Source organism: Tenrec ecaudatus, chromosome 10 (assembly GCF_050624435.1).
Source record: "Tenrec ecaudatus isolate mTenEca1 chromosome 10, mTenEca1.hap1, whole genome shotgun sequence".
In the NCBI taxonomy this organism is placed as follows: Eukaryota; Metazoa; Chordata; class Mammalia; order Afrosoricida; family Tenrecidae; genus Tenrec; species Tenrec ecaudatus.
Genome location: NC_134539.1, coordinates 13,981,806 through 13,991,626, shown reverse-complemented (window position 1 = coordinate 13,991,626; position 9,821 = coordinate 13,981,806). Strand labels below are relative to the sequence as shown.

Genomic DNA, 9,821 nt, shown 5'->3' with positions numbered 1-9,821 from the left:
TTGGGAAAAATAATCCTGGAGACTGAGTACCGACAATCTGGCCTTTGAACCCATATGGAGCATACAGTTCCACCCCGATGCATAAGGAGTGACCGTGAGTTAGTGTCTACTCAAAGGCCTCTGACTTTCTCAATGACAAGTGGGACCTGAAAGGGAAACGCAGAATTGACAACAGAGGAGGAGAAAATCCGATGAACAAAGTGAAACACAAATTTAAAGAGTGCTTAAAGAGAAATATACTTCACACGACGAGTAAAATTTGGATCTCCAGGATTCTATAAGATCATCACTTGTAAGTAAATGTAAACAGGAATTTGCCATGACCCTTCTTGTCTATCGGTTTTTTTTTTTAATTTCAACTCCACAAATAGGAGGGAAGAAATACTAAAATAAAGACAATTTTATGCAACCATTACAGATTTTAAATAAAAGAACTACCCCAACAGAACCAAAGTCCTAAGACTAAAAACCTTTTCACAAATTCAATTTTTAATAAGTAAAATAGGGCTTGTAATGACCTAGGCCATACTATTTATGCATTGTTTTCTGCAAGCAAGACTGAAATCTCAATCTCCCCTAGTATGCACAGGTACATTACAAAAGCACTTGATGATGCGGGAAGGCAGTGGGAGGGCGGCCGTGAAAGTGAAGTCTTGCTTCATTTCCAGGCACATAGTAAGGAAGGTGACTATTATCAATAATATCCTCATCATGTTGGTGATCAGAGAAGAGCATGCTATGAACAGTGTGATGTAACAAAATATTCAAGGCTGTATTTCACAGCATGTCTAGGTGCTGTCACGTTGGTTCAAACTAGTGGCCACCCTGCCCCCAGCAGATGAAACACCCCCTCAGCCCTGCATGATCCTCACAACCATTGCGATGTTGGAGCTCAAGGTCACAGTCACTATGTCAATCCACCTCTCTGAGGGTCTTTCTCCTTTCCACCGACCCTCGACTCTAGCACGGGCGAGAAGCAGAGAGAAGCCATGAGGCGCGCTCTTGAGTAGTATCTTTACCATCAGAGAGAAAAGGACAGACCACACTCGATCCCTCTTAAAGAGTGCAAGTGGCTTTCTAATCTTCCTCCCTTCCCCCCTTGAGCCTTCCATTGACACAATAAAGCGCTCTATAATGCCTGTAGAGAATTTGGCTTGATCAGCATTTTTGTTATTATTGTTGCTATTGTTGTTTTAAGGGTACAGTGCTTGATCCAGGGAAACTTCTAGACAAGTTGGACAGATGAAGTAAAACGTGAAACATGTAGATTCCTGGGCAGGTGTTGTTTATGTATTTACCTGCCTATTGTCCAAGAACTCATAGACCATGCCTCCTACCGAGATCAAAGTGTTTCTGTTTCTAAATAAGGTTAGTGTGGAATCCCTCTTTACTTGATAAAAGCTTTGAGAGGAAAGTAGAGCCTTTACAAATAACATGTTTATTTGGGGTTCTTTTTGGAATTTTTTACTTTGCTAGGTCAGCACTGGTGAATATATGCATTGACATTGAGTTACTTTAGTTTTTGTAAAAATGCTCACAGCAAAGAATACACGATTTCAACAAATTCCAGGTGTGCAACTCAGTGACGTCGGTTACACGCTGCAGATTGTGATTGCTCCGCCATGACTGATATGAACTCAAAACCCCCCAGCTTCTCTGCTAACTTTTCACATTTCTCCTGATACTGATCTTTATCTCTGCAGTCCCATCAAAAGAAGTTTGGGACTTTTTAAAAGGTGTTTTTTCCCATTTGCATGATTCCTAGAATTCTGCCTTATGTGTAAACAGCAATAAAGATAAGTGACTGTTTATGATTCTATTCTGCTCCAGCCATGATACAGGCATCATCTCAAAACCTGATGGCAATCTGCAAAGACGGTCGGTCTCTCCTAGTTGTACAGAGGAGGGCTCTGAGGCTCCCCGAGTTGTGGTAACCAGCCCAATCTTATGTAGCCAGACATCTGTGGAGTTGGATCGTCAACTCATAGTCATTCACTCTTACTGTTCGTGTGTGTGTGTGTGTGTGTGTGTGTGTGTATTGTTTCAAAGACAGCACAGTTCCTGCGGTGTCCAGGAAACATTCCTTCTGTCCCTTTTGCTCTCCCTCTCTGGGCCTCAAGCATTTATCCAGGCAAAGCCACATGCGGTGTGTGACACCGGCATACAATGCCACGGGAGTTTGAAAGTCATTTCTTGAGGTGGTTTTATAGAAAGTTTCACTCATGACTGCAATAACACTCTCACCGGTAGTTTCCACTCTTGATTCCACTTCCCTGGATAGCCAGTGAGAGACTCTTCAAAAGAAGCCAGGATGAAGGAATCTTATTGGAGCTCAAGGGTGATATAAAATTTAAACAGCTCACATGAATTGTTCATGTATCAAACATTATTTATCAATGATTTACCGATGAGCAAATGGCTTAAGGAATCATGGTAGAGCCTTATAATACAAGGCAATGCAAAAAAAAATAGAAGGCAATGCAATCGTTAAACATTCTTTTTCAATTAATTTGTGATTTTTGTAATAAGGAAATATGTTATCTAAGTATTATAGACAAAACAGAAAAGTGAAAATACACCAAGTATTACAGCTCAGTCAGCTATCATGAAGTTGACAATCCCCAGAGCCACTCTGTGGGTGAGGCACTGAGTGACTCCAAAGAAGGGCAGTGGTGGCAGAAAGGCCCTGAGCCTGGCCAGGCGCTGGCGATGCAGAGCTGCAGGATGGCTTCAAGATGGCAGAGGTGGAAGAAACCCTGAAGCAACTGCAGAGCCAGAAGGGTGTGCAGGGGATCATCGTGGTGAACACGGAAGGCATTCCAATCAAAAGCACCATGGACAATCCCACCACCGCACAGTACGCCAACCTCATGCACAACTTCATCTTGAAGGCCAGGAGTACTGTGCGAGAAATCGATCCCCAGAATGACCTCACCTTCCTGAGAATTCGTTCCAAAAAATGAAATTATGATGGCACCAGATAAAACCTATTTCCTGATTGTGGTTCAGAATCCAACCAAATAAGCTACTCGGCTCCTTATGTTTGTCCTTAACTTAATCCCCCTGCCCCCAAGCGTTAATCATGTCAATCCACCACAAATGGAATCATACACTCGAACCAATCCAGTGACCAAGGGAGAGCTGGTGCCTCACCCACCCCACCTGTGGAAGGAACCGTCTGCCCCACCTGTGGCTGCAGAGGAGCTGTGAGGAGGCCCCACCTGCTTCCTCCTGACCTTCAGTTCTCATGTCACCCTTGGAAAAGTCTGTTTTTCTTTACCTAAAAATAACATAAATGCTTGCAAAAAAAAGAAGGCGGCCAGTGATTTGAACCACCAGCCTCATCATGGGAGAAAGAGGAGTCTACTTGCTCCCGTAAGAGGAACAGTCTCAGAACCCTTATGCAGGTTTGCGATGATTCAGAATGAAATCAATGGCGGTGCCTTTTCAGGTTTATAATCACCACTCTGTTCATTAAATGAATTATTCCTCAGAAGCTACTTTGTGGCCCCTTTCCTTTATGGTCAAAGAGAATATTGCAATTTACCTGGCGCTCCAAAATTGGTAGCACAATTGATTTGGGCTATTTAGACTTCCAATAGGGTATAGCAAAAAACACTTATTTATAAAGTAGGTAAGAAACCAAACCAAGCCCATACACTGTTGTAGAATGTGTCCTGACTTCTGACAACTCTATAGGACAGAATAGAACTGCTCCATAGGCTCCCCAAGGCTGTAAATCTTTACAAAACACACTCCATCCTCTTTCTTCCACTGAGCTGCTGGGGGAATTAAATCACCAACTTTTGGTTTAGCAGCCCAAGGCTTGACCCACTGGAGCACCAAAAAAACTCCAGACTCACTGCCATCAGGTCAATGGTAACTCCTAGCGACCTTATAGATCTGGGTAGAACTGCCTCTGAGTTTCCAAGATGGCAGCTCTTCATGGGCGTCGAAAGCCCTGTCTTTGTCCCTCGAAGCAGCTGGTGGTTCTGCACCACTGACCTGGATAGCAGCGGACACATACCCACTCTGCCACTAGGACTCCATATGTGTTAGAAAAGACAGAGCAAATGGCATGTGCAATTTTCTTCCAATTACAGGGTTAGTTGTATATAATAAGTGCTCAGGAAAATGCTGGAAGGAAATAACCAAAAATGTTAACCATGATTCAATTTTAGAATCGCTCCTGAATCAGATCAGGGGTGATTTTTATTTTCTTCTTCTATAGTAAAGATCTATTGCTCTATTAGCTAATTCTCAGGGCAACATATGCTTTAAAAGGAAAAATATATTCTGACAAATGAAAAACCTGGTTTTTTTCAAACATATTTATCAGGAGCTAGTATGACTCTTCTGAAGTCCTAAAATATGAAAGAGCTCAAATCATTGCCTGGGAAGGTAGGCTATTACATATCATGTTATTTAAAACAATATATCTTCTATTATGACTTTGCCAGTTATAATATGCTTTTGATTACACTACGGACACCAATTACTGAGCACCCTAAGGATATACTTTCCTGGCCAACATGAATTCCTCATGCCTGCTAAGCACAGACCTTATAAGGTTCTGTTGGGCTAGCTCTGTCACACACCAGAGAATTTCCTGTCCACCGTCATGGCTCTGCGTGGAAAAGAGAGTAGAAAACGATGCTAAGGTTCATAAGGTCAGAGAGGCAGAAATCAGACTGGTAAGACAGCAGAGGGTTTTGGAAACAGATCTAGGATTCTAGAAACTGGCAGAGATCCAGAGGTGTGGCGATGTCACTTTGCTTAAAATGAGCAAGAACAAGAAAGCGTGTCTGTTTGCCTTTATTTTTCCAGAAGCGAGATAATATATGGATGTGGGGGTAGAGATGTGGAGAAAGATCGGATTCTTAAGTAAGCCTTAAATATACAATCAAGATTAGCCCTATTTGGTTTTCCTCCTGCTTTTCCTCCTAATATTTCTTTCTTCCATTGCATATTTATTTTGAAAACAGATTAGGATTTACTGTATGGCCAGGACGTACAAGGCCTAGAGGGAATGAAACAAGAACTAAATAGAAAACAAATGGAAAGGGATTCAACAAAAGCCATTCACAGTATGATTTATCTATGAGGAGAGATGGCAGAAAGCGAAGCTGAAAGCATTCCTCATCTGAAGACCTTCCCTCTGGGGAAATCAGTTTTCTCGGAAGGAGATGGAGAAAGGAGCTAATACTTGCATCCTAAATGGTACAACTCTAGTCCTCCACCCAACCAGGGGATCCCCATTCGGTGCTGGCCTGGAACGAATCATCCCAGCATGCGTTGACCAGCTTACTGGAAAACTGCAAAATGTAAATGGAGGAAAGTGGCCCCCAAATTAAGAGTCTCTGTGGTACAAACTTCATGAATTGGAGTCAAGTCTGCAAATGTTCGGTCTAAAAATGAGCTCTTTGATGTTCCGGAAAAAAATGGTCCTAGAGAGAAAATCTCAGGACAGTGGAAGGTTGAAATGTCACTCTGTGAGCAGCAATGGTCCTTTCCCAAGCTCGGCTCTTTATTGAATGCCTTTATTATGATGGGGTAAATCATTTTAAACACACACTATGGACATGCCAGGTGGCTGCTTGGCCTAATGGTTTATCATTGAGCTTATTATTATTAGTGAGTCTATTTCTTCGGGTTCCTGGGGACATAAGTGGGCTGCCATTGATCCTCCAAATGATTCCTTTAAGACCATCCATGAATTCCTTCGGTGAAAAAATTAACAGCATCCCACAGCTTGGTAACCTCACCTAAAAAAGCAAATTCCTTGTAGAGGAATCCATTCTGGCTCAGGGGCAACCCGCTAGGAGAGAATAGCACTACCCCATAGGCTTTCCAAGATGGTCACCTCAATGGAAACCTGGTGGCAGGTAAATTGCATCCCGGGTGTGCATCTACAGCAGATGAACCCTGCGAACCCACATGTCTTGTTTAGCCTCCCCGAGGCTGTTTCCTCATCTTCAAATAGGAATATTAACAATTGTTCAGAGGCCTAACTGCTATCTCTGCTGTCGGCCAGTTTGTTTTGCTGTGGTGACTTATGTGATCTAAACGTCAGAGGTGAAAACAGCGTATTGCTCAATATTGTGCTGGAACATGAGCCCTCCACTTGAAGTCACACTACGCACTAGCTGCAAGCATGACCTCAAACAGAGCAACTCCCAGGCCCAGTGTGCAGAGCCTCACAGCATTTCCGTCTGTTGTTCTCATGTTCACTGTAAACTGCGGTGCAGTCAAGGGCAGCCAGCAACAAATGCTGCATGTTCATCAGAGTGGATTGCAACTAGAAAGTGCTGATGACTAGTTTCCTTCTATCTAAAAATCCAGTGGCTAAGTGTGGGCAATGATGAAGTAATTGGTATTGAATTGCCTAGGGTGAATCTTGAAAAGAATTTGAGACATGGGTAGGATGGATTATGAAAATGCTATATAGATTATTTGTGTCTGCCTTGCATCAAGAAAGAAGAGGGATCAGCAGATGATTCATGTCTGCCTGGGATAAAAGAGGAAGAGAGAACTGCTTGTTTTGTCTTTTTTTCAGCCTTAGGGTAGGGGCCCCTTCCATAGAAAAAGGAGACTCAGATGTTGGCCGTGGGCTTTGTGTTTGTGAACTAGCCCCCTTTGGGTAGAATTAAAGGAAGACGTAGACAAGGTGAATTGTCACCATGGCTGCAATGAGAGTCTCAGGCATCAGGATGATTGTGAGGACGAAGCAGAACCACCCAGTGTTTGCCCTGTTGTTCTGGAGTCCCCCTTAGTCAGAGCTCACTCAATGGCACCTAACAACAACAAAGACCTTTGTAATTAGGTTTTTCATAGGTTCTATGTTGGGCTGCTAACTGAAAAGTCAATGGTTCAAAACCAGCAGCCACTATGAGGGAGACAGACAGGGCTTTCTATTCCCATAAAGAGCGATAGTCCTGGAAACCTACAGGGGCAGTTCTCGCCTGTGCCACAGGGTCGCTATGTGTCAGAGCGGACCCCATAGCAATAGTTGAGCAACAGAAGTAGCAGGACACAGCCTGGGCTCTGCTAGTCAGCTCACGGGTTTGTATTCCTAGACTTCGCACAGAAGCTTCTTGTGCCCACATTTGACCAGCGAAGCAGAAAGTGAAAGACCAGTATTTGAATATCTGCCAACAAAAACAAGTCTGTTGACTTTTACTACCTTATATATTTCTAAAAGGGCCATGTGAAAATCTCCTCTTACCTTTTGTCTTTTGACCAATCCACTTACTGTACTGACTTTTTTAAGGCAAAGAAAAATATGATTGGAAGAAATGACATAAGGACAACAATCAGATTGTTAACAGACACATGCAAGACAGAAATTTCAGAAATTAGGTGCATCGCCATGTGTAATCACTGCCATTGAAACTACTTTTTAAAACATGAGTTTCTATTGATATCTTTTTTTCACTTTCGTTACAAAAAAATAACAAAAACTTAGAAAAAGTAATGTTTTCTAGTCTCTAATCTCACAACAATAGCACAACTATTTTGCGTGGGAATACTTTCAATTTTCCATTTATGCTCATGTACTTGGAATGGTGGTCAATATATATAAATATATAATTTTGAATTATGATGTTTCATATCCAGTCAGCCTTCCATATCCTTAGGTAATGAGAATTTAAAATACACAGACACACCACACACACACACAGATGGGGTATAAAAAGTGGTCAAATCAATCCTTTAGCAGTTAAAAGGAAGCATGAAGTGCAATTTACATAGCATTTACATTGTATTGGTTACTATAAGTAACCTAAAGCTGATGTATATGGGAAGATGTGCACAGGTTATATGCAAATGCAATATCATTGTATACAAGGGATTTGAATATCCCTGGTGTTTCAGTGTCTGCAGGGGTACTGGCGCCAATCCCTCATGGGTATTGAGAGATGAATGTAGACTATGTTATAAATATTTCTCAATATTTTTAACGTATACTGTTAAAAAAGAGGCCATCATAACACACTATGTCACTGATGTTTGGACCATAATTGATTACTTCTCACAGGATTTTGATATTCTCAAAGCTGTATTATGATTTCAAGGTTGATCTTTCTCTAGCCATATTCACGTCTGTGAAAGCTGTCCTATGCTTCATTGGAGAAAAACATTTTGTAAAAAGAAAATTCCATAGTCCATCATGAATTTTAAGAGAGAGAGAGCACATTTTCTAGCCAAAATTTATCAAATGGTCTTCTAGTTTGGCTGCTAGATATCGGATCTGACTCTAGAATTTACTCAAATTTACTAAAAGCAAACCATCAGAACCACCTCATCAGCATGTTTGGTTCATGAGAACAGAGGTCACAAAGCAAAAGTTTCTCCATGTTTGATGCCAACGTCAGCATCGGCCAACAGGTCCATCCTCGCCAATGCCCTCATCTCAAAGTGACTCTTAGTGGCACACTGGTCTTTTTTGTCAAGGCAGCAAAGGAGACATCATTCCAAAGCAACAGTGAGAAAGAAGAGACAGATGGAAAGTAAAGTGCAGAAGAAATGTTCCCATCGGAAAAGTTGGTACAAACTATTCCTGCACAGGAACCCCAATGGTACCAAGGACTCAGCTGCGAGCAGAAAAGTTGGTGATTTGAACGTGTTTTGCAGGAGAAAGATGTGACAGTCTCCATCCATGAAGATTACAGCCTTAGAAACCCTCTGGGAGAAGCCTAGGTCTGTCCTATAGGATCTTTGTGAATGGAAATCAACTTGAGTCCCACAATTCGAGTTTGAGGTTTGGGATTCCTGAAGGTGGGGACCTGGGTTGAGAGAAAGAATGTTTTAGGGCCTTTATTTTACATCCCAAAGATCTCTGGAGATGCAACAGTTAAGTGTTTGGCTGTGAAACCAGTGGTTGGTGGTTTGATGCCACCAGATGCTTTTTGATAAAAAGATCCAGTGATCTTTTTATCAAAAAGTGATGAGTCAGAATATGGCCTCATTGGCATCCAACAACAAAACACATTCACCAGAAGGCAGTTAAAATTGATCAAACTCAAGCAGCAAGTGCTGTGAGCCATGATTGCTGTCGAAACATTTCAAAGTCTATTCCATGAACAAATAGTCACTTAGTCACTGACTACTTCTAATGTGCCAGGCACTGTGTACCGACTCTGCGAGAACCGAGTAAATTGGGTTGTGGTGGAAAAGGACCCTGCCATCTTGCTGATTCATGCTAACTTTTCATGTATACTACAGGTCTACTATGGGTCAGTAGTGGCTCACCAGCCCCGTTATCCACAGTGAAAAGACCCTGCTGGAGGGAGGAGTGTCTATCTCGGACGACAGTGGTCATATTATAGAAATAGTGAACAATGACACGTTGAATCTTAAAGCTTCTATGTTGAAGTACCACTTGTCACTTCCTCCCATGACTATTGCTGAGTTCACCAGAGTGGGGCTGTATGAAGGGGGCTCAAAATGATTGCTGTACAATCACAGAAACCTTTATCAAGCAAGTACATCAAAATGTGAAGCGACTGTTTCTTGACAGACCCTCCATCTCTTTAAGTCTTCCTGGAAAATTCTGTGTCCTGGGATTGATACTCAGTCAAAAGGACATCCTTGGCATCCTTGAGGGATTCAAGTCTTGTTTCTTGTAAATTGACTTTGAGCTTGCGTTGCAAGGAAAAAGATGGAGGGCAAGATGAAGGCTGCCGGGCTGCTCAGATAAGGCCTTCAATGAAGTTCTCCTGGGCCAGCCCTGGCTAACCTTGAAGAATGAGGAGGTGGATGGTCATGCTGGAAACAATTTTTTTTCCTCTGTGCAACTTTCCTGGTGAAATCAGTGGTTT

At 42.2% G+C, this 9,821-nt stretch overlaps 1 pseudogene; it reads left to right on the top strand.

Moving 5' to 3' along the window:
• Positions 1 to 2,735: 2,735 nt before the first annotated feature.
• LOC142457816 (dynein light chain roadblock-type 1 pseudogene) lies at positions 2,736 to 3,024 on the top strand (annotated as a pseudogene).
• Positions 3,025 to 9,821: the final 6,797 nt, after the last annotated feature.